The following is a 24,694-nucleotide window of genomic DNA, read 5'->3' as shown; positions in this document are numbered from 1 at the left end:
ATTTTATATTTTATATTTTATATTTTATATTTTATATTTTATATTTTATATTTTATATTTTATATTTTATATTTTATATTTTATATTTTATATTTTATATTTTATATTTTATATTTTATATTTTATATTTTATATTTTATATTTTATATTTTATATTTTATATTTTATATTTTATATTTTATATTTTATATTTTATATTTTATATTTTATATTTTATATTTTATATTTTATATTTTATATTTTATATTTTATATTTTATATTTTATATTTTATATTTTATATTTTATATTTTATATTTTATATTTTATATTTTATATTTTATATTTTATATTTTATATTTTATATTTTATATTTTATATTTTATATTTTATATTTTATATTTTATATTTTATATTTTATATTTTATATTTTATATTTTATATTTTATATTTTATATTTTATATTTTATATTTTATATTTTATATTTTATATTTTATATTTTATATTTTATATTTTATATTTTATATTTTATATTTTATATTTTATATTTTATATTTTATATTTTATATTTTATATTTTATATTTTATATTTTATATTTTATATTTTATATTTTATATTTTATATTTTATATTTTATATTTTATATTTTATATTTTATATTTTATATTTTATATTTTATATTTTATATTTTATATTTTATATTTTATATTTTATATTTTATATTTTATATTTTATATTTTATATTTTATATTTTATATTTTATATTTTATATTTTATATTTTATATTTTATATTTTATATTTTATATTTTATATTTTATATTTTATATTTTATATTTTATATTTTATATTTTATATTTTATATTTTATATTTTATATTTTATATTTTATATTTTATATTTTATATTTTATATTTTATATTTTATATTTTATATTTTATATTTTATATTTTATATTTTATATTTTATATTTTATATTTTATATTTTATATTTTATATTTTATATTTTATATTTTATATTTTATATTTTATATTTTATATTTTATATTTTATATTTTATATTTTATATTTTATATTTTATATTTTATATTTTATATTTTATATTTTATATTTTATATTTTATATTTTATATTTTATATTTTATATTTTATATTTTATATTTTATATTTTATATTTTATATTTTATATTTTATATTTTATATTTTATATTTTATATTTTATATTTTATATTTTATATTTTATATTTTATATTTTATATTTTATATTTTATATTTTATATTTTATATTTTATATTTTATATTTTATATTTTATATTTTATATTTTATATTTTATATTTTATATTTTATATTTTATATTTTATATTTTATATTTTATATTTTATATTTTATATTTTATATTTTATATTTTATATTTTATATTTTATATTTTATATTTTATATTTTATATTTTATATTTTATATTTTATATTTTATATTTTATATTTTATATTTTATATTTTATATTTTATATTTTATATTTTATATTTTATATTTTATATTTTATATTTTATATTTTATATTTTATATTTTATATTTTATATTTTATATTTTATATTTTATATTTTATATTTTATATTTTATATTTTATATTTTATATTTTATATTTTATATTTTATATTTTATATTTTATATTTTATATTTTATATTTTATATTTTATATTTTATATTTTATATTTTATATTTTATATTTTATATTTTATATTTTATATTTTATATTTTATATTTTATATTTTATATTTTATATTTTATATTTTATATTTTATATTTTATATTTTATATTTTATATTTTATATTTTATATTTTATATTTTATATTTTATATTTTATATTTTATATTTTATATTTTATATTTTATATTTTATATTTTATATTTTATATTTTATATTTTATATTTTATATTTTATATTTTATATTTTATATTTTATATTTTATATTTTATATTTTATATTTTATATTTTATATTTTATATTTTATATTTTATATTTTATATTTTATATTTTATATTTTATATTTTATATTTTATATTTTATATTTTATATTTTATATTTTATATTTTATATTTTATATTTTATATTTTATATTTTATATTTTATATTTTATATTTTATATTTTATATTTTATATTTTATATTTTATATTTTATATTTTATATTTTATATTTTATATTTTATATTTTATATTTTATATTTTATATTTTATATTTTATATTTTATATTTTATATTTTATATTTTATATTTTATATTTTATATTTTATATTTTATATTTTATATTTTATATTTTATATTTTATATTTTATATTTTATATTTTATATTTTATATTTTATATTTTATATTTTATATTTTATATTTTATATTTTATATTTTATATTTTATATTTTATATTTTATATTTTATATTTTATATTTTATATTTTATATTTTATATTTTATATTTTATATTTTATATTTTATATTTTATATTTTATATTTTATATTTTATATTTTATATTTTATATTTTATATTTTATATTTTATATTTTATATTTTATATTTTATATTTTATATTTTATATTTTATATTTTATATTTTATATTTTATATTTTATATTTTATATTTTATATTTTATATTTTATATTTTATATTTTATATTTTATATTTTATATTTTATATTTTATATTTTATATTTTATATTTTATATTTTATATTTTATATTTTATATTTTATATTTTATATTTTATATTTTATATTTTATATTTTATATTTTATATTTTATATTTTATATTTTATATTTTATATTTTATATTTTATATTTTATATTTTATATTTTATATTTTATATTTTATATTTTATATTTTATATTTTATATTTTATTTATTATATTTTATATTTTCCCCACCAAATGATTTTTTCCTTTGCACATTTCTAAGTATAGTATTCCCACATCTGATCCCTCATGAGCTACATATATATGCTCTTCTCAAACCGTACGTTTTTCTTATTTTCTGTGTAAGGTTATCCAAACAAACTATTTGTATGTTTACATGCATACGTGTGTGTGTGAGAGAAAATGCTTCTGATTACTTTTGTGGGGTAGGGTAACTATTTTTATTTTAGTTTTTCTTAACTTCCTTTATAGTTTTCCTGTACAAAAATATCTCCTGCAGCTATTTTTGTCTGCTCAGTTTTTTGTTTGTTCCATTCTTTTCTTTTTGTCGGTTATTGTTTCCCCATTCAACGTGAAGGTAACTTAGAAAAAAAACCAACCATACAATAGACAAACTTATGTATGTGTGTGAAATAAATAGTGCGATGGCAGGTGTTTAGAAGGAGAATTTTGAAAAAAAAAAAACACACACACATGACGTATAATAAATATATTTTAAATTAATTAAATGATACTTATACGTGTTAGGAAAATTGACCTTTATATTACATACATATTTAAAGCAAATATTTTTTATCATTTTTAATAACTTTGAATTTTTTTTTTTAATAATTTTTAAATTTCTTTGCTTCCACTACAGATGACGTCGTGTGAAAAAATGGAACCCACGAAATGTCAAACATCCAGTAACCAACCAACAACATAAATGTAAATATATTTTTAATGTCCTTTTTTAATTTTCCCACAGAACACTGACAACGAAAATTGCAATAACAGCAAGAGAATGACTATGAAGCCGGCGGACGGGACGGACGACATTGTCCCAACAAACTCATTTGTTTACTGTCTTGTCGTTGTCGTGTGTTTTGCTGTTCTTGATTTGGTTTTGTATGCGTGTTTTTTCTATTTTAATGAAGCTTGTTTGTTGTTGCTGTGGTTATTTAACAACACTCAATACGGAGATATTACTAGGATGGGTAGTGCAGACTCCACCAGACAGTGATGCCATTCTAGGGTAATTTTTAACAATGCACACACACAATGAAGACCAGTAGGGGTTTCTTAAAAAAGTAGGTCTTCTTATAAAATACCAGTCTTCTCATACATGACCAGTAGGTCTTCTTATAGAAGACTAATAGGTCTTTTTATGGAAGATGATTAGGTTTTCTTATAGAATGATACTTAAGTCTTCTCATGGAAAACCAGTAGGTATTTTTGTTGTCGATATTTTTATTAAAGAATATTCGTTTTTCATATAGAATACCTACTGGTCCTGTATTCCTTTTTGGTATGGAATATCAGTATATCCTATTGTTGAAGACAAGTATGAGACCACTAGCTCTTCTTAAAGAAGAATAGTCTTGTTATAGAAGACCCTTAGGTCTTCTTATAGAAAACCAGTAGGTCTTCATATAGAAGACTTGTAGGTCCCCATATAGGAGACCTGTAGGTCATTATATAGAAGACCCACAGGACTTAATTATAGCCTTTTTGTAGCAGACCGGTCTAGCTATACAGAGCTAACAGGACTTCCCATAGAAGAAGACTTCTTACAGAAAACAGTAGGATTTCTTATAGAGACTAGTTTCTTATCGGAGACCAGTAGGTCTTTTTACAGCAAACTTATAAGCCTTCTTACAGGAAACCAGTAGATCCGTTTATATAAGACCACTAGTTCTTATAGAAGACCAGTAGTACTTCTTATAGAAACCCCATAGGTCTTCTTACAGAAGGCCAGTGGGTCTATTGATAGAAGACCAGTAGGTCTTCTTATAGAAGACATCAGGTATTCTTATACAACTCCAGTAGGCAACCAATAGGTTTGAGAAGCAGGTTGTCTTATAGATGACCAACCTACTGGAATTTTCTTTTGGAAGACCAGTAGATCTTCTTAACGAAAACCAATAGGTCTTCTTAAAGACCAATAGGTCTTCTTAAAGACCAATAAGTCTTCTTAAAGACCAATAGGTCTTCTTAAAGACCAATAGGTCTTCTTAAAGACCAATAGGTCTTCTTAAAGACCAATAGGTCTTCTTAAAGACCAATAGGTCTTCTTAAAGACCAATAGGTATTCTTATAGATGGCCATTAGAAGATCAAGAGATCCTCTTGTAGAAGACCTCTAGGACTTCTTATAGGAGACCAGTTATTCTTTTTTCAGAACACTAGTAGGTTTCATATAGAAGACTAGTAGGTCTTCTTATAGAGAATTAGTAACTCTTTCTACAGAAGGCAAGTAAGTCTTCTTATAGATGACCAGTATTCTATTCTTATAGAATATAATATATAGGTCTTATTATAGGGTTTTCTATAAAAGTTCAGTAAGTCTTCTAATAGAACAGAAGTAGATGTACCTATAGAAAACCGGTAGGTTTTCTTATAGAAGACCAGTGGCTGTTTCTACTGGGTACCAGTAGGACTTCTTATAGTTGAACAGCATATAAAAGTCATATAAAAGTGCAATATATAAGTCCAATAGGTCTTATAAAGAAAATTTCAACTGTAATTCGAATAACACCTTTCTCAGATGTAGTTCGAAACATTTCAGTTGTAATTCGTAACATTTTATTTGAAATTCGATTATTCCATTTATAATTCGAAACTATTCAATTGTTTTCGAGAATTCCATTTGTAATTCGAATTTTTACATTTGTAATTCGAATTATTCCATTTGTAATTCGAATTATTTCATTTGTAATTCGTATTATTCCATTTGCAATTCAAATTTTTTTATTTGATATTCGAAACAAATTGTAATTCGAATTATTCTATTTGTAATTTGAATTATTCTATTTGTAATTCGAATTATTTAATTTGTAATTCCAATTATTCTATTTGTAATTCGAATTATTCTATCTGTAATTCGAATTATTTTATTTGTAATTCGAAACATTAAATTTGTAATTCCAAAAACTAATTTTTTGTGTTTCGAATTTCAAAACGAATAATTCGAATTAGAAATGGAATAATTCAAATTACAAATGGAAGTCTTGAATAACGATCCAAGGATTTATACGATATGCAAAACTTGGACAAATCAGAGACTCCCTGCGAGAGTTATCTTGTGGATTTGCCATTATAGTTGGTACCGTAAGGTTTTCTTGGAGCTATTACGCCATTGTCTCAGGAAGTATGGACATGCCCTCGAACAACTTTTACCGTTGAAAAGGGGACCGCAAGGACAATCTGCTGAAGGAAACTTCACAACCATCCGAGAGGTGCTCTTAAATTTCACATTTTCCGAATTTTGTGTGAGAGCTACCCGAAGCAGTGGACCGATTACTAATATATTAACATATGCAAAGTTATGACCAATTCGGTTACTCCCTTCGAGGGTTATCGCAAGCACAATTTTAGCGAAAAATTTTGAACTTGTGTGGGGCGGTACCCGAAGGAGCGGACCAATATGGCTCATCTTTAAACTTAAAATAAGTTTGGTTGCTTCGTTCGAGAGATATCGTACGCAGACAGACAGACAGACATATATGGCTAAATCGACTCCAAACTGTCTGAAACACATTTCGTCCAAACATACTTGGGGTCCAAAACCATTATTTCGATGAGGCGCATTTTTGGTCGTATCAAAGTCTAGCCTAAAGGCTGAGGGTATAAAAAGGGGTAGTGGGCCTTCTTGAACTAGATGTACAAAGTTTTCTAATGGAGCACCACAGAGCACCAATATATACATTGGCAACACTATTCATCTACACTACTGTGGACACTGTTCCCTTCTTATACTTGTGTGTGTGCGTGTGTTTGTGTAAATCGTGTGATTTGTTTCCTTTTCATTTGCTGCTAGTTTTACGTCATCATGGTCTAAAATGTCATCAGTTAGCTTTAACAATACTAATGATAGTTGAGTTTCCAACAGCCGGCCAGTAGCACAATTGAGACAATCGTTTTACTGGTAAATCTAAGAGTTTCCTACATTTACTAAATGTTCCTCGTTGTTACGTATTAACCTAAAATGACGGCAAACTCTTGCTACCGGTATGGAATCTTGTGTGTTTGGTGTTACCGACTTTTGTTGTTGGGCGTTTTTTTTTTTTTTTGTTTTATTAAAGCCACTGAGATGTCTGCCTGATTATTCATCTAGGGAAAAAAGAAAAGTTAAAGAGAATAACAAGGGAACACCTATTATCGAACTTCTTTATAACGAAGATGCTGATAAACGATGTTCTACGACGATAGAAATAGACTGCTTTGTATGAGAATTCGAATTCCTATTTACTGAAAAAAGATTATAAGTACGCGTTCGTTTTAGAGAATTTACACTGTAAGTATACCCTCAGCATTTATGCCAACGAGGGTATATACACTTTCATACGGGCAAAATGTGCCTCATCGAAATAATGGTTTTAGACCCCAAGTATGTTTGGACGAAATCCGTTTCAAACGATATGGAGTCGATTTAGCAATGTCTGCATGGCTGTCTGGCTGGTGCGCACGATAACTCTCGAACGGATTAACCATGTCCATGTTTTGCACATCCTGAAATTTCTACCACACTTAGATGAGGTTCCAATATGGACTCAAGTGGTCCACTCCTTTGGGTACCTCTCACACAAAATTTCGGAAAAGTTCACTTTAGGACCAGCTCACGATTCGCTTTGATTTTTGTTATAACAACTTGTATTCACTGCCCATACGACAATACAAGTCTCATCAGGGGCAAGCCCATACTTACTGACAAAAATGCCTGAAAGTTTGAAGAAACCCCTATGACACCGTGTGTAGTTGTTGGAGCGTAAGATAACTCTCGAACGGATCTGCCGATTCGGTCCAAAATTTGGACTTCGTAATATTTTGTCCAAACTTAGTTTAAGTTCGAAGATAAGTCATATTGGTCCACTTCTTCAGGTACCTCCCCCACAACTGTTCAAAAATGTTCGGAAAATTGTGCACACGATAACTCTTGAAGGTAGTGACCGATTTTATATTTGTCTACTCCTTCGGGTACCTGCCACACAAAATTCCGGATAAGTTCAGATTAAGACCTGCTCGCGAAGCGACTTTCATTCACTGACTCCCTTTACGATGGTTTAAGTTTTTTTCAGGGGCAAATAATACTTAAAAAATCCACGACTCTAAAAATATTTCAAAATATTACAATTCTAAAAAATTGTTGGCTTTGTATTGTTGGACTGCAAAATAATACTTGTTGTGTATTTATTTCAGCTAAAGTCCATATTTTGTTGCTTCAAAATTGGAAGAAACAAAATGTTTAACAGTGGGTAATGAAAACAGTAGTGGGTATATGATTTTGATTATTCTGACTCAATTGTGCGGTCAACAGATTTAGGAGGATACAGAAAATTTCTCGTTCTGTTTAATTTTCTGGTCACTCTTATTGACCTGTTTATCGATACAGAGTCAGCGGTTAAAGAGAACTGATGAGGAAGTTTGGCTGCTTCCGAAACTATAGTCTTCTCTGCCTCCGCTCGTAGTAATCAATTTCATTACCGACTGTTAAACATTTTGTTTCTTCAAATTTTGAAGCAACAAAATATGGACTTTAGCTGAAATAAATACACAACATTCTAAAAAATATTGAAAAAATTAATAAAAAAAAATCCACAAATCTAACAAATATGTAGAAAATCCAATATTTAAAAAGTCCACGACTATAAAAACTATTTAAAAAATCCACGACTGTAAAAAATATTTAAAAAAAAAAACCCACGACTCTAAAATCTATTTAAAAAATCCACGACTCTAAAAAATATTTTAAAACATATACGACTTTTAAAAATATTTAAAAAATCCTGGATTCTAAAAAATATTTAAAATTCCTGGACTCTAAAAAATATTTCAAAATATTTATAAAATCCACGACTCTAAAAAAAAATTCAAAAAATCCACGACTCTAAAAAATATTCAAAAAAAAATCCACGACTCTGAAAAATATTACAAAAAATACGACTCTTAAAAATATTTAAAAATGTTCGGAAAGTTGTGCACACGATAACTCTTGAAGGTAGTGACCGATTTGGTCCATACTTTACACATCCCAATATATCTACCAGGTATAGATCAGACTCGAATATGGATTATATTTGTCCACTTCTTCGGGTACCTGCCACACAAAATTCCGGATAAGTTCACTTTAAGACCTGCTATCGAATCACTTTGATTTTTGTTGAAGCTACTTTCATTCACTGACCCCCTTTACGATGGTTTAAGTTTTTTTAGGGGCAAATAATACTTCCTGAGAAAATAGCCCGAAAGTTGTAAATATCCCTTTGGCACCATGTGTAGTTGCTGGAGTGCACTTTAGCACTCGAACTGGTCAACCACTTTGGTCGGAAATTTGTATTTCCACATATTTTGTCCAAACTTAGTTACAGTTCGAAGATGGACAATAGCGGTCCACAACTTCCAGTACTTCCCCTCAAAATTTAAAATCACTAAAATCGTATGCACGGTACACATTCTTGAACGGGGTAACCAATTTGGCCCAAGCTTTGGATCTTCTAAAAAATGACCCATATTGGTCCTCTCCTTAAGATACCTTCCCTGCAAAAGATCAACATTTTTGTTTAAGTGTAGTTTAGGGTCTGTTCGAAGATCCCTTAGAAATGTATACCGATGCTTTTCGTTGTGGTCCTGTTTACAGCGATATTATGTTTTCCGTGGACAAGTTCATGCTTCATGGCATACTGGCAAATGTTATACGATGGCCCAGTGAAATGACTAGTGGGTGCAATATCTATCGAAAATATATGACTCCCAAAATAAGATCCACTTTCATAATGGACTATGTCGGACCGTTTCTTCAAGTACCTCCTCCGCAACACTTTTGAACTTTAAATCTTATCCAAATTAAGTTCAAATGTTGAAAAAGGGCCTCAAAATTCTGAAAATACCTTAAATACATTCTGTCCGTAGATGAAAGTTTCAATTCACATAGGCTGAGAGTATATCTCTGTCGGCAAAGTCGACTGATACTTTTTTACTTGTTTTATTATAAGATCACAATTTTAGCACCAACAACAATAGCGTAACATAAAACGATCTCACTGAGGTTTGAGTTTAAAATTTGTCCAAAAATTTAAAAATTATTTAGAAAATATATATTAAAAAATTATATTTAGAAAATATAATAGAAAAAGCATTGTAGGAAAAGTATAAAAAACATTTAAAAATAGAAAAAATATTTTTAAAAAATCCATGACTTTAAAAACAACAACAACTGCTGCACAATATTGACACACACGGCTAAATAATGAACCGAACGCATATTTATTTTTGTACATTTTTGCTTATTTCGTTTTTTACGCCTAATCTTTTTTTCGTTAGGCATAATCGACAACCACGCTACATTTTTAGCAGTCGGCTGACCATTCGTCGCAGCGAATTAGCAACCGAATGTGGTTTTGTGATTAGAGTTGCCAACGTAATAACAGTAATAAAAACTTGTCATTTAATGTCAAAATGCCTCCATCATATGGTATATCCTAAAGAATACTAATTATTATTGTTTAAAAATAAAAAATATATATAATATATATTTTTTTATTTATTTAGAGTTAAGCTTGATGATCGGAAATTTTTTGCAAGTGAAAAAGGAAAGCCAAGGACTCGAACCCCCACAGCCAAATTACGTGACCTGGTTTCGTGAGCAGCTCTTCAGACGTATCGACTGTGGAATGGCTTCTCTGTCCAAGAACTTTTCGTTTTTCAAATGCAAATGTGTGTGTCACGGCGTGTTAACGTTCAAAGACAAAACTCATAACGTCAAAGGCAGCGCAAAATAGCGTTTGTCATGAAGAAATACATTTCAACGGCCAAATATCCGTTAATGTATTAAAACACATTTGCATTAAAAAAACGAAAAGTTCTTGGACAGAGAAGCCATTCCACAGTCGATACGTCTGAAGAGCTGCTCAACTAACAGCGAAACCAGGTCACGTAATTTGGTGACTGTGTGGGTTCGAGTCCTTGGCTTTCCTTTTTCACTTCCAAACAATTTCCGATCATCAAGCTTAACTCTAAACGAGAAAATTAATAAAAATCATTAAATCGCCATTACAAGGCAAATTAAAAAAAAAATATGTTTATCGTCACCCTAAATGCCCGAAGACGTAACCGACCACGGTGCTCTTGAAACAATTTTAAATGGAAGGTGCTTACACCTTGGAAGTTTTTGCGGATTCTGAAACTACAATGCTTATAGATGAGAAAAATCAAAAAACAAAAAAAAATCGCCGGAGCGCTTTTTAAATAAATCGCGATTTAAGTTGACATTTTTAGGGGTTGTTTAGGTTTTCACGATTTTGCTTAGAAACCGCAAGTCCTATCAAAATGGGACTAAACAAAATGTTATAGCTATGAAAATTCTCTACAAGAATGACCTTGAAGGTATTCTCGTCGGCTTAACCGTTTTTGAGATATAGAAGTTCAAATTGGGACAATTCAAATTCAATTCAATTCTGTATCGCCCCTTATAAAACAATGCCATGACTGCAAATTCCCAACTTAAACTTAAATATCCAAAAAAATGGTACAATTTAGGACAAGTTACTTAAGCCAGTCTTGTAGAGAATTATCACAGCTTTAAGATTTTCTCAGGTCCCCTATCGATAAGACTTACCGTATTCAAGCAAAATCGCGAAACCCTAACAAAAAAAAAAAATATAAAAATGTAAACTGAGCTTCTTTATCTCAAAAATGGTACAGGCTGGGAACAAATGATAAAGGTCAATCCTCTAGAGAATTTTCACAGCTACAACATTTTCTTTAGCTCCATTTCGATTGCACTTGCGGTTTCTAAGCAAAATCGTGAAAACCTAAAAAACACCTAAAAATGTGAATTTTGACCGCGATTTATTTAAAAATCCCTACAGCGATTTTTCTTGTTTTTGGATTTTTCTCATGTATGAACATTGCTGTTTCAGAATTCGCAAAAACTTTCCCTGTGTAAGCGGTTTTCATCAAAAGTTAGTTAAGGCGCACCCTTCATGACATTGTTTTTATAAGGGGGCTATACAGTCAATGCATTGTCCCAATTTGAACTTCTATATCTCAAAAATGGTAAAACCTACGAAAATATCATAAAGGTCGACCTTGTAGAGAATTTTCATAGCTACAACATTTTCTTAAGTCCCATTTTGAAAGGGCTTGCAGTTTTTAAGCAAAATCGTGAAAACCTAAACAACCCCTAAAAATGTCAACTTAAATCGCGATTTATTTAAAAAGCGCTCCGGCGATTTTTTTTTGTTTTTTGATTTTTCTCATCTATAAGCATTGTAGTTTCAGAATCCGCAAAAACTTCCGAGGTGTAAGCACCTTCCATTTAAAATTGTTTCAAGAGCACCGTGCGACATGAAAATCGAAATTCGTTTTTTGACGTAATCTGATACATAAAGCTAAAATACATGCTCTGGCAAAATTTCAAGCTTCTACGTTCAAAAACAACGATGCTATTCAAGAAATGGCATTTCGAATAATGGGATAATATTGCAGATTTTGTTCTAATGGAGGTTCGCAAAACTAAGCACTTCAGCGGTTTTGGTTTCACTACTAATTCCCCTTCGTATGTGATCGATAATATCCCATATACTCGCCTTCATAAGATTAATATTCCATAAAACAGTTTTTAATTTTATAACGTTTTTTGCTTCTCCTGTAAAGTTTGGGTTTTGTGGGTTACGTCTCCGAGCATTTATGGTGACCATATATTGAACGGCTTCACCAAACATTCACATGTCCTTTGAACGAAAAAGTGGAATTAATTATATTGTGTTTTTAATGCATTACACAGGTAACCCTGATCTCAAAAACAATTGTTTGCTGAAAACCTGGCTAAGCCGTTGAAACTTTGTTGCTTATTCTCATTTCTGATATGTGTGCTGCAAAATATGAGTATGCGTGTCCGATGCTATTTTATTATAGCGACAATATCAAATAGCATCAGCATCGCTAGCAATATTTTTGTGAAATTTGTTGCTACATGTTGCCGTTGTTCATTGTTGGTAAACATATTTCGAAGAAATTTTAGCAGGCAAAGCTGCAAATATTCGGCGCTTTTGCTAATATGACGTTAGTATTTCAAACCCTAAAAAACCTTAAAAATTAATCCGCTTTAAAAAATCCATATAAAAAATAAGTTTAAAAAATCTTAAGACAAACTGGATAAAATATTCATTTTAGACAAATAGTTGAGGATGAAGTAATAACGGTCTTCTACGTATGCCTCTTCCGATTTGATATTCATTTATTTTATGACAGAGTTTGTTGTATTTAAATTCCTATCTTCATTTACAAAATGCTCATCTTCCAACAGTCCGTAATGCAGATAATCAAATTTATATGGAGAAACAAAAGCTCCTCACATGGTAAAGAAATGAGGAAGAAGTCAATGGACCATAAAAAGTTATGCATATTTAATTCCTATAAATAAATTTTATGACATAGTCTTTGGTATCCATCTTCGCCTTATTAGATCTTATGTGTATGTGTGTGGTTGGGAGTCTATGTATGCGTAACACTTTTAGTTATAAGTAAATTATATTTAAATACATATACATACAACTATATAAAATTGTACCAAAGGAATAGGTTGAAATTTGTAGAATGCTATGAGAATAGAATATATGTATGTATTTACAAAGGATAAAAACTGAAATTAAGAGAAAAATTGTATATTATAATACAACTCTATATCCCATACAACTTGGCCCCGGTAAGCGGCAGTTCGTGTTAGCTTTGGTCAGAAGATCTCACATTGAAATCCTGGCAAGAATGACGTATTCTTATTGTAATATTAGAGTGCAATAATCGCGTTCAAGAAAAAAAAATAAATGGTGCAATATGTATAATGTCCGTAACTTAATATATACTCTCCGAATAAGATTCATGGTCCTATATCACCAATGATTTAAAAAGTTTTCTTGCCCCATCTGGAATGTTAACGGGAAAAGTCGTATTTTATTGTCTTTTTCACTCTTATTTATGTAGGGTATAGCAATTAAGAAATTTTCCACTCGAAAATAAAAATAAAATTTGAAATTTTCATTTCTATTTGCATGCGGTTGTTGTATGTGTATGAAGTTGAGGCTGTGTGGATATAAACTTGCATCTAAATATTTGTTGTTTCTTCATTAAATTTTCTATGAATTCTTTCACATTTTTCGCCCCCACCACTCCGCATAGTTACCACCATCACAAAATAAAATGTGCAATCGAGAACAAACTTTGAAACCACAACTGAGAATTATGCAATTCATTCGAATTAAGGATGTCATCATATGTGTGAATTATGAGAAAATATTATATAAAGACATGAGTTGGTCATATATATATACATATGTATATATAAAAGAGTATTTTTCTATACACATAATTCGCAAGTAGGGACCACACTATCAATTTCTTGTCTTAGATATTTCCATGTCAAAAACTGACAGTAAAAATATTTCAAAATATTACGATTCCAAAAAATATTTAAAATATCCACGACTAAAATATTTAAAAAATCCACGACTAAAATATTTAAAAAATCCACGACTTAAAAAAGTGTTTCAGAATATTACAATTCTAAAAAAATATTTTAAAAATCCACAACTCTAAAAAATATTTAAAAATATTACGATTCTAAAAAATATTTAAAAAATCCACGACTTTAAAAAATGTTGAAAAAATCCACGACTCTAAAAAATATTTCAAAATATTACGATTCTAAAAAATATTTCAAAATAGTAAGATTCTAAAAAATATTTAAAAACAAGTAAAAAAGTATCAGTCTGCTTTGCCGACAGAGATATACCCTCAGCCTGTGCAAATTGAAACACTTTTTTTTTACAAAAAAAACGTATGTATTTAGGGGGTTTCAAAATTTTGGTCGTATAAACCGACAAATATGTTGATTAGGATTAAAGTTCCAAAATGTTGCGGAAAAGGTACTTAAAGGAATGGACCGACATAGACCTTGGGGGTGCCATAGGGGGTTTTTTACATCCTTCGGGCTGTTTTGTCAAGAAGTATGAACATGCCCCTGAAACAACTTTTACCATCGTAATTGAGGCAGGGAATGTAAGTTGCTTCTACAAAAATCAAAGTGATTCAATAGCAGGTCCTAATGTGAACTTATCCAAAATTTTGTGTGGGATGTACGGGATGGAGTGGACAAATATTGTCCATATTAGAACCTGATCTATATCTGATAGATATTATAAGAACTTTTCCGAAATTTTGTGTGGGAGGTACCCGAAGGAGTGGACCAATTTAGTCCATATTGGAACCTCATCTAAGTTTGGTAGAAATTACACGATGTGCAAAGTATGAACCAAATCAGTTATTCCCTACAAGAGTTATCGTGCGCACAAGTTTTGCGACAATTTTTGAACATTTGTGGGGGAGGTACCTGAAGGTACCATCTTCGAACTTAAATCGAATCTGGACAAAATATTTCGATACCCAAAATTTGAACCGAATCGATTGATCCTTTCGAGAGTTATCGTTCGCAACGACTCTAAAAATATTTAAAGAATCCACGACTGTAAAAAACATTTCAAAAAATTACGACTGTAAAAAATATTTCAAATGATTTACGACTGTAAAAATATTTAAAAAAATCCAGGACAGTAAAAATAATTCAAAGAATCCACGACCGTAAAAAATATTTAAAAAATCCTCTAAAAATATTTAAAAAATCCACGACTCTAAAAATATTTTAAAAATCCGCGACTCTAAAAATATTTTAAAAATCCACGACTCTAAAAATATTTCAAAATACTACGATTCTAAAAAATATTTAATAAATCCACGACTCTAAAAATATTTAAAAAAATTACGACTCTAAAAATATTTAAAAAAATTACGACTCTAAAAATTATTTAAAAAATCCACGACTGTAAAAAATATTAAAAAAAAATCACGACTAAATATTTAAAAATCCACGACTGTAAAAAATATTTAAAATCCACGACTGCAAAAAATATATATAAAAATTAGGACTGTAAAAAATATTCCACGACTCTAAAAATATTTAAAAAAATTACGTCTCTAAAAATTATTTAAAAAATCCACGACTGTAAAAAATATTTAAAAAAAATCACGACTGGAAAAAATATTTAATAAAATATTTAAAAAAGTTACGTCTCTAAAAATTATTTAAACAATCCACGAATGTAAAAAATATTAAAAAAAATCACGACTGTAAAAAATATTTAAAAAATCAACGACTTCAAAAAATATTTAAAAATCCACCACTGTAAAAAATATTTAAAAACTTCACGACTGTAAAAAATTATTTTAAAAATCCACGACTGTAAAAAATGTTTAAAAAATCCACGACTTTAAAAAATATTTAAAAATCCACGACTGTAAACAATATATAAAGAATTCACGACTTTAAAAAATCCACGACTGTAAAAAATATTTAAAAAATTCACGATTGCAAAAAATTATTTAAAAAATCCACGACTCTAAAAATTATTTAAAAAATCGACGACTCTAAAAATATTTAAAAAAAATCCACGACTGTAAAAAATATTTAAAAAATCAACGACTGTAAAAAATATTTAAAAAATCAACGACTGTAAGAAATATTTAAAAAATCAACGACTATAAAAATATTTAAAAACTCCACGACACTAAAAGATATTTAAAAAATTCACGATTCTAAAATATATTTAAAAAATTCGATTCGATTGTTTTTGGGTTTAATTATTGTTTGGCTGTAGGCTTTTTTAATTAAAAATCGAGTGTTTTGATTTTTGAGTTTTTATTTCCAAAATTTCGATTGGATTCTCCAATCATCTTCAGGGAATTGAGAGAGTTGTGGTAAGTTTGCTATCAAGTTCTTCCTTCGACTCTAAAAAACATTTTAAAAATCTACAACTCTAACAAATGTTTAAAAAATCCACGACTCTAACAACTATTTAAAAAATCCACGAGTATAAAATATATGTTAAAAATTCACGACTCTAAAAAATATTTAAACAAGTAAGAACAGACTATAGTCGGACGGGGCCGACCATGTGATACCCTATACCACTAAACGCGTCTTCTTGGGATAAAGTTATAAGATGTGCATTAGAAATTTTACCAATTTTCACACAAAAGTTTTGATCAATTTAACCCGCTAAATATTATCCGATCATACCGTTGACTTGCACGCTACTTCTTCATCTCAAACCAAAACTACGTTTAAAATTTCGCGCCGATCGGACTATTATTGCGACCTACAGAGCGGCTACAAAATCGAGCAAAAAATTTGTTTTTGGTCCATTTCATCCCTTTAACATTTCACGATCATCGCCAAAAACTAATCAGTTCTATTCTGGTCCAAACCCGACCTCCATACTAAATTTCGTGACAATCGGTCCATAATTGCGGCCTCTAGCTTGATTACAATTTTTAATGGACGGACAGACGGACGGACGGACGGACGGACACACATCGCTAAATCGCTTTATCTCGTCGAGATATGAAGTTTGGTATACCACATGAGGGGTCTACGACGAATATTTCGCGGCGTTACATGAATTTTTGGGAAAACAAACTTATTATACCCTTTTCCACATTGTGGTATAGGGTATAAAAATATACGACTCTAAAAAATATTTAAAAATTTTTAAATATGAACGACTCTAAAAATATTTAAAAAATCCACGAAATCTACGAGTGTAAAAAAATATTTTAAAAATCCACGACTCTAAAAAATATTTAAAAAATCCACGACCGTAAAAAATATTTAAAACGACAGTAAAAAATATTTAAAAAAAATCCTCGGCAGTAAAAAATATTTAAACAAGTGAGCAAAGGCTATAGTCGGGACGGGGCCGACCATGTGATACCCTACACCACTACCCCTGTGCATAAGCTTTTCACTGGTAAACATTTCTTTTAGGGAATTTAAACCGACTACCACCAAAAATAATATGCCTCTTTGTCTCTGGGACCCCCATAAGCAACCAAAATTTCGTGACCATCCGATCAAAATTACGACTTGTAGCTTGATTGCAAAAAAATGGAAGAATTGGATGCATTACCGACTATTGTGGTATCTCCCTTGTTTGACCACCTTCGCCAACCTGCTTTACACCAATGTAAAGGTAATATTTTCTTCTTCCATTGACAGTCGTTGGACTACCCCTACTAGAAGCCAATATATTCACAAAGAATAAAACTTTGAATTTGTCTCCCAATGAGTTTTTCCCCATTGCGACCCCTAAATATTATCCGGCTCTCACCAAAATCAATAGGCTTCTTCCTATGTGGGACCCGCATCAACTCCCAAAAAATTCGTGACGATCCGATTAAAATTGCGACCTGTAGCGTGATTGCAAACAAATCGGAAAATGGGATGAATTACCGACTATTGCGACATCTCTATTGTTTGAGCAGCTATGACAACCTAATTTACATCGTTGTAATGGTGATATTTTCTACTTTCTTTGCCAGATTTTGCTTCTGATATACCTCTTAAAGAAACAGAGATATCGGCTTTGAAATAAAACGTTGACCTTTCTCCAAATAAGTGTTTGCCCATTCCGACCCCTGTATATTATATGAATCGGAAAATGGGATGCATTATCGGCTATTGCCATATCTTTGCTATTTGACCACCTACGACAACCTGCTTTACACCGTTGTAAAGGTGATATTTTCTACTTTCCTTTCCAGGTTTTGCTTTTGATATACCTCTTGAAGGAACAGAGATATTGGCTTTGAAATAAAATGTTGACTTTTCTCCAAATAAGTGTTTGCCCATTCCGACCCCTAAATATTATCCGACCATCACCAAAATCAATATGCTTCTTCATCTGTGAGACCCCCATTAACCCTGAAATTTTCGTGACGATCCGATCAATATTGCGACCTGTAGCGTGATTTCCAAAAAAATAGAAAAATGGAATGTACTACCGACTATTGCGATATCTCCGTTACTTGGTTATCTACGCCTAGTTTGCATCATTGTAAAGACGGGATCTTCTACTTTCATAGTCATGCTATGCTTTTGGAAATTTTTCAACCAAAGATGTGATATTTGTCAATATAATTAAAATCGCAAAAATGAAAATTGGGGTTTTATTTGCTACTATTGCGATATCTTCGTTGTTTGATCACCTACGAGCACCTACTTTGCATCATTAGAAAGGTGATATTTTCTGCTTTCATTGTCAAGTTTTGCTTTTGGTATACCCCATATAAAAGCTGAGATATTGGCTTTGGAAAAAACCGTTGTCTTTTTATCCACCTAAGTTTTTTGCCCTTTCCGACCCCTAAATATTATCCGACCACCACCAAAATCAATAGGCTTCTTCCCCTCCGGCACCCCCATCAACATCCAAAATTTCGTGACGATCCGATCAAAATTGCGGCCTGTAGCGTGATTACAAGGTTTAGATGGATAGACGGACAGGCGGACGGACGGACGGACTGACGGACGGACACACATAGCCAGATCGACTCAGCTCGTCGAGACATTCATTTTGATATATATAAGTATGGGTCTACGACCATTATTTCGATGCGTTACAAACTTTTTGGCCAAAACCAACTTATAATACCCTCCCCACATAGTGGTGTAGGGTATAAAAACCACGACTGTAAAAAATATGTAAAGAATCCACGACTCTAAAAAATATTTAAAAAATTCACTACACTAAAAATATTCAAAAAATCCACGACTCTAAATCCACGGCTTCAAACAATCCTTAAAAAATCCACGACTCTAAAAATAATTCAAAAAATCCACGACTCTAAAAAATATTTAAAAAATCCTCTAAAAATATTTAAAAAATCCTCTAAAAATATTTAAAAAATCCACGACTCCTAAAAATATTCAAAAATCCACGACTCTAAAAATCCACGACTGTAAAAAATGTTAAAAAAATTCCACGACTCAAAAAAATATTTTAAAAAATCCACGACTTTAAAAATATTTAAAAAATCCACGAATGTGAAAAATATTTTAAAAATCCACGAATTTGAAAAATATTTAAAAAAACTTACGTCTCTAAAAATTATTTAAACAATCCACGAATGTAAAAAATATTTAAAAAATCAACGACTGTAAAAAATATTAAAAATTCCACCACTGTAAAAAAATATTTGAAAACTTCACGACTGTAAAAAATGATTTTAAAAATCCACGGCTGTAAAAAATGTTTAAAAAATCCACGACTTTAAACAATATTTAAAAAATCCACGACTGTAAAAAATTTATTTTTTAAAATGCAAAAAATATTTAAAAAAATTACGACTCTAAAAATTATTTAAAATATCCACGAGTGTAAAAAATATTTAAAAAATCCACGACTGTAAAAAATATTTTAAAAATCCACGACTGTAAAAAATATTTTAAAAATTCACGACTGTAAAAAATATTTTAAAAATCCACGACTCTAAAAAGATATTTTAAAAAATATACGACTCTTAAAACTATTTTAAAAATCCACGACTCTAAAAAGATATTTTAAAAAATATACGACTCTTAAAACTATTTAAAAAATCCACGACTCTAAAAACTATTTAAAAAATCCACGACTCTAACAAATATTAAAAAAATCCACGACTCAAAAAATATTTTAAAAAATTCAAGACTCAAAAAAATATTTAAAAAAATCCACGACTCTAAAAAATATTTAAAAACTCCACGACCCAAAAAAATATTTAAAAAATCCACGACTCTAAAAATATTTAATAAATTTATTCGGCTCCAAAAATATTTAAAAAATCCTCGACTCTAAAAAATATTTTAAAAAATCCACGACTCTAAAAAGTATTAAAACAAATCAACGACTCCAAAAAACGACTCATAATTCTAAAAAATCCGACTCATTTAAAAAAAAATTTCTAGTCTCTAAAAGCGTGATTTTTTTAAAAATATTTTTTCTGAAGTATTTTAGGACGTGGATTTTTTAAAAATATTTTTTTCTGAAGCATTTTAGGACGTGGATTTTTTAAAAATATTTTTTCTGAAGTATTTTAGGACGTGGATTTTTTAAAAATATTTTTCAGAAGTATTTTATGACGTGGATTTTTTTAAAATATGTTTTCTAAAGTCTTTTAGAACGTAGATTTTTTAAAAAAATATTTTCTAAAACCGTCCAAAACGTGAATTTTTTAAAAATATTTTTTTCTGAATTCTTTCAGAACGTTGATTTTCTAAAAATATTTTTCTGAAGTCTTTCAGAAAGGGGACATTTTAAAAATATTTTTTCTGAAGTCTCTCAGAACGTGGATTTTTGTTTAAATATGTTTTCTGATGCCTTTTATAAAGTGGATTTTTTTAAAAATATTTTTTTCTGAAGTCTTTCAGAAAGGGGACATTTTAAAAAGATGTTTTCTGGAGTCTTCAGAATGTGGACTTTTTAAAAACATTTTTTCTAAAATATTTCAGAACGTGGATTTTTTAACAATATTTTTCTGAAGTCTTTCAGAAAGTGGACCTTTTAAAAATATTTTTTGAAGTCTTTCAGAAAGTAGAATTTTTAAAATTATTTTTCTGAAGTCTTTCAGAATGTGAACTTTTTTAAAATGTTTTTTTCTGAAATCTTTCAGAAAGTGAATTTTTTAACAATATTTTTTGAAGTCTTTCAGAAAGTGGACCTTTTAAAAATATTTTTTGAAGTCTTTCAGAACGTTGATTTTTTAAAAATATTTTTTTCTGAAGTCTTTACGAAATGGACTTTTTTGAAGTCTTTCAGAACGTGTTTTTTTTTAAATATTTTTTTGTCTTTCATAAAGTGGACTTTTTTAAATTAATATTTCAGAACGTGGATTTTTCAAAAATATTTTTTTGATGTCTTTCATAAAGTGGACTTTTTTAAACTAATATTTCAGAACGTGGATTTTTTAAAAATATTTTTTTCTAAAATATTTCAGAACGAAGATTTTTTAAAATCTTTGTTCTAAAATCTTTCAGATGGTGAATTTTTTAACATTTGATTTTTTTTAACGTTGATTTTTTTAAAAACATTTTTTCTAAAGTCATTCACAACGTGCATTTTTTAAAAGTATTTTCCTGAAGTCTTTCAGAAAGTGGACCTTTTAAAAAAATTTTTTGAAGTCTTTCAGAATGTAGACTTTTTAAAATTATTTATCTGAAGTCTTTCAAAAAGTGGACTTTTTAAAAATATTTTTTCTGAAGTCTTTTAGAAAGTGGACTTTTTAAAAATATTTCTCTGAAGTCTTTCATAACGTGGATTTTTTAAAAATATTTTTCAGAAGTCTCTCAAAACGTGGATTTTTTTTGAATTGTTTCAGAAAGTGACTTTTTAAAAATATGTTTTCTGAAGTCTTTCAGAATGTGGACTTTTTAAAATATTGTTTTCTAAATTATTTCAGAACGTGGTTTTTTTAAAAATATTTTTTCTGAAGTCTTTCAGAAAGTGGGCTTTTTATGTCTTTGTGCATTAGTTTGTAACATGCAAAAGGAAACGAGATAGACCCATAGTTCCTTTAAGGGATATACATAGAATCACTTTCTGAGTCGATTTACGCATGTCTGTCCATGTATTTTTGTAAACAAAGTACAGGTCGCATTTATTGTCCGATTCGCATGAAAATTGGGGAAGATAGTTTTTTTGGCCAAAGGACGAACGCTATATATTTTGGTAAAAATCGGTTCAGATTTGGATATAGCCCCCAAATATATTTTCGCCCGATTTAAGGAATTAGGTGCACGAAACACGCTACATATGTCCGATTTCAATTAAATTTGGAATGTGCGACGGTATTTAGTCTAGAAATAAGTGTGCCAACCTATATGGAAATCAGCTCAGATTTGGATATATCCCCCATATATATTTAAGGCATTTGGTGCACGAAACACGCTATATATGTCCGATTTCAATGCAATGTTTGCAGGGATTTGGCCTAGAAATAAGTGTGCCAAATTATATAGAAATCGGTTCAGATTTGGATATAGCTCTCATATATATATTTTCGACCTATTTGAGGTATTTGATGCACTATGTGACGGAATTTGGTCTACAAATAAATGTGAAAAATTATATCAAAATCTGTTCTGATTTGAATTTAGCTCCAATATATATTTTACATGTTCACAGTGGTGTAGGGTATTATATAGTCGGCCCCGCCCGACTTTGATCCTTTCCTTACTGGTTTTTCTATGGTCTTTCAGAACGTGGATTTTTTAAAAATATTTTTTCCAAAGACTTTCAGAACGTGGATTTTTTAAAATATTTTTCTAAAATATATCAGAACATGGATTCTTTTAAATATATTTGTAAAATATTTCAGAACGTGGATTTTGAAAAATATTTTTCCAAAGACTTTCAGAACGTGGATTTTTTAAAAATATTTTTCCAAAGACTTTCAGAACGTGGATTTTTTAAAAATATTTTTTTAAGTCTTTCAGAACGAAGAATTTTAAAAATATTTTTTGTAAAATATTTCAGAACGCCGTTTTTTTTAATATTTTTCTAAAATATTTTTAGTTTTTATACCATGGATAACAATGGAAAGTAATTATTTTTCAATCCATATTCTCACTTAACTATTATGGCACTTAATCCTTTAAAGTGAAGTAGTTTTCTTGAATATACCAGCTTGGACATTTTCATTTAGAAATTTAGTTCATCATCAGATTTGCCATTTTCCCTAAGAACTTTTTTCTTTTGCAGTTTGCTTCTGTGGACAGGCATTTCAAGCATATCATTGACTTACTTTGGCTGATTGTTTTGGTTGTTAGTGTCGATGATGCAGATGAAGATGATGATTGAAGATATGTCCACCTCCTCACACTTTCTATTACATCACAGGAAGACTATGCATTCTTTAATTCACGAGATACACTGCGAAAAACAAGAATCTTTGTATCCTAAAAATACACTTGGACTACCAACGTTTGCATGTTTGAAATTCAATTTTTAAATATGTATTTTGTTCAGTGTATTGTGAAGCTCTACGAAGTGACTAAATAACACAACAACAACAGCAATCAATTTTAATTATGAACATCAGTATTGCCAGCAACAGCATCACAAAGAAGAGGACGCACTACAAATTCTTCTTCCCCTTCTCTTACACATAATCTCAAATGCAAGGAGCAACAAGAACCGCACTATCATCATCATCGCCATCATGAGAACACCACAGGACAGTAGCTGTAGCAGCAGAAGCAGTGGCAGGCAAACACAATCAATTGAGGTCGAGACATATTTATTGATTTTACTTCCTTTCTATCGCTTTTGGCCTTCTTTTCGTAACGGTCGGTCGTTCGTTCGGTCATTCAATTCATGCTTTTCATTCTGTTCCGTTTCTAATATTTTCGTTCGTAATGAATCTTCAAGAAACAATGCTTGGCGTTTTTGTATTAAAAAAGAAACGTAAACTGAATATGTAAGCAAGCAGCGATTGCAGCATGTAATTGTGAATCCTGCTGCCCAGAGAACGTGGTTATATTTTTCAATGCGTTCCATAATATCGGTTATTATTAGGTGCAGCAAATTGTGGCTAACTAAAGATAATGACTGGAGGTGATTACAATGGAGAATTTGAAATTAATAGCAAAAAATAAATTGAATTTTCATTGAGTTCATTAAGAAATCAGAATATTTTTGAAAGAGGTCATTGAAAATGATGTAGTAGGTTATTCCCTTTGATATCATAGCTGTTCCGTAGTATTAATCCATGTTCAAAATCGATTCATACTTCACTAAAAGTCCAATAAGCTTTTGATGGACATTTATTTAATATTTAATGATACATAAAAAGTCTTTTAAAAACTTATAAGCATAAAAAATTTAAAAAAAAAAAAAACATTTAAAAAATATTGAAATGTAACAAAAAATGATTTTTTATAATTTAGAAACAAAAATTAAAAAAAAAAAATAAAAATTT

General features: G+C 28.1%; 1 protein-coding gene and 1 long non-coding RNA gene across 3 annotated transcripts in view; one reads left to right on the top strand and one right to left on the bottom strand.

The window, feature by feature from the left end:
• The window catches only part of LOC141395336 (uncharacterized), a 109,377-nt gene extending 84,723 nt beyond the window's left edge, over nt 1-24,654 (top strand). Inside the window, exons 2-3 of the long non-coding RNA XR_012410613.1 lie at nt 3,517-3,584; nt 23,476-24,654. This is a non-coding gene — a long non-coding RNA (uncharacterized lncRNA). The remainder of the gene's footprint in view (nt 1-3,516; nt 3,585-23,475) is intronic.
• Nucleotides 1-24,694, bottom strand: part of LOC141395335 (UPF0047 protein YjbQ) — a 180,370-nt gene that overhangs the window by 37,388 nt on the left and 118,288 nt on the right. The window lies entirely within an intron of this gene.

Source organism: Musca autumnalis, unplaced genomic scaffold, assembly GCF_047663935.1.
Source record: "Musca autumnalis isolate F117 unplaced genomic scaffold, ASM4766393v1 scaffold_2, whole genome shotgun sequence".
NCBI lineage: Eukaryota > Metazoa > Arthropoda > Insecta > Diptera > Muscidae > Musca > Musca autumnalis.
Note: the sequence above shows the minus strand (reverse complement) of the source record. Positions and strands in the feature narration are given on the sequence as shown.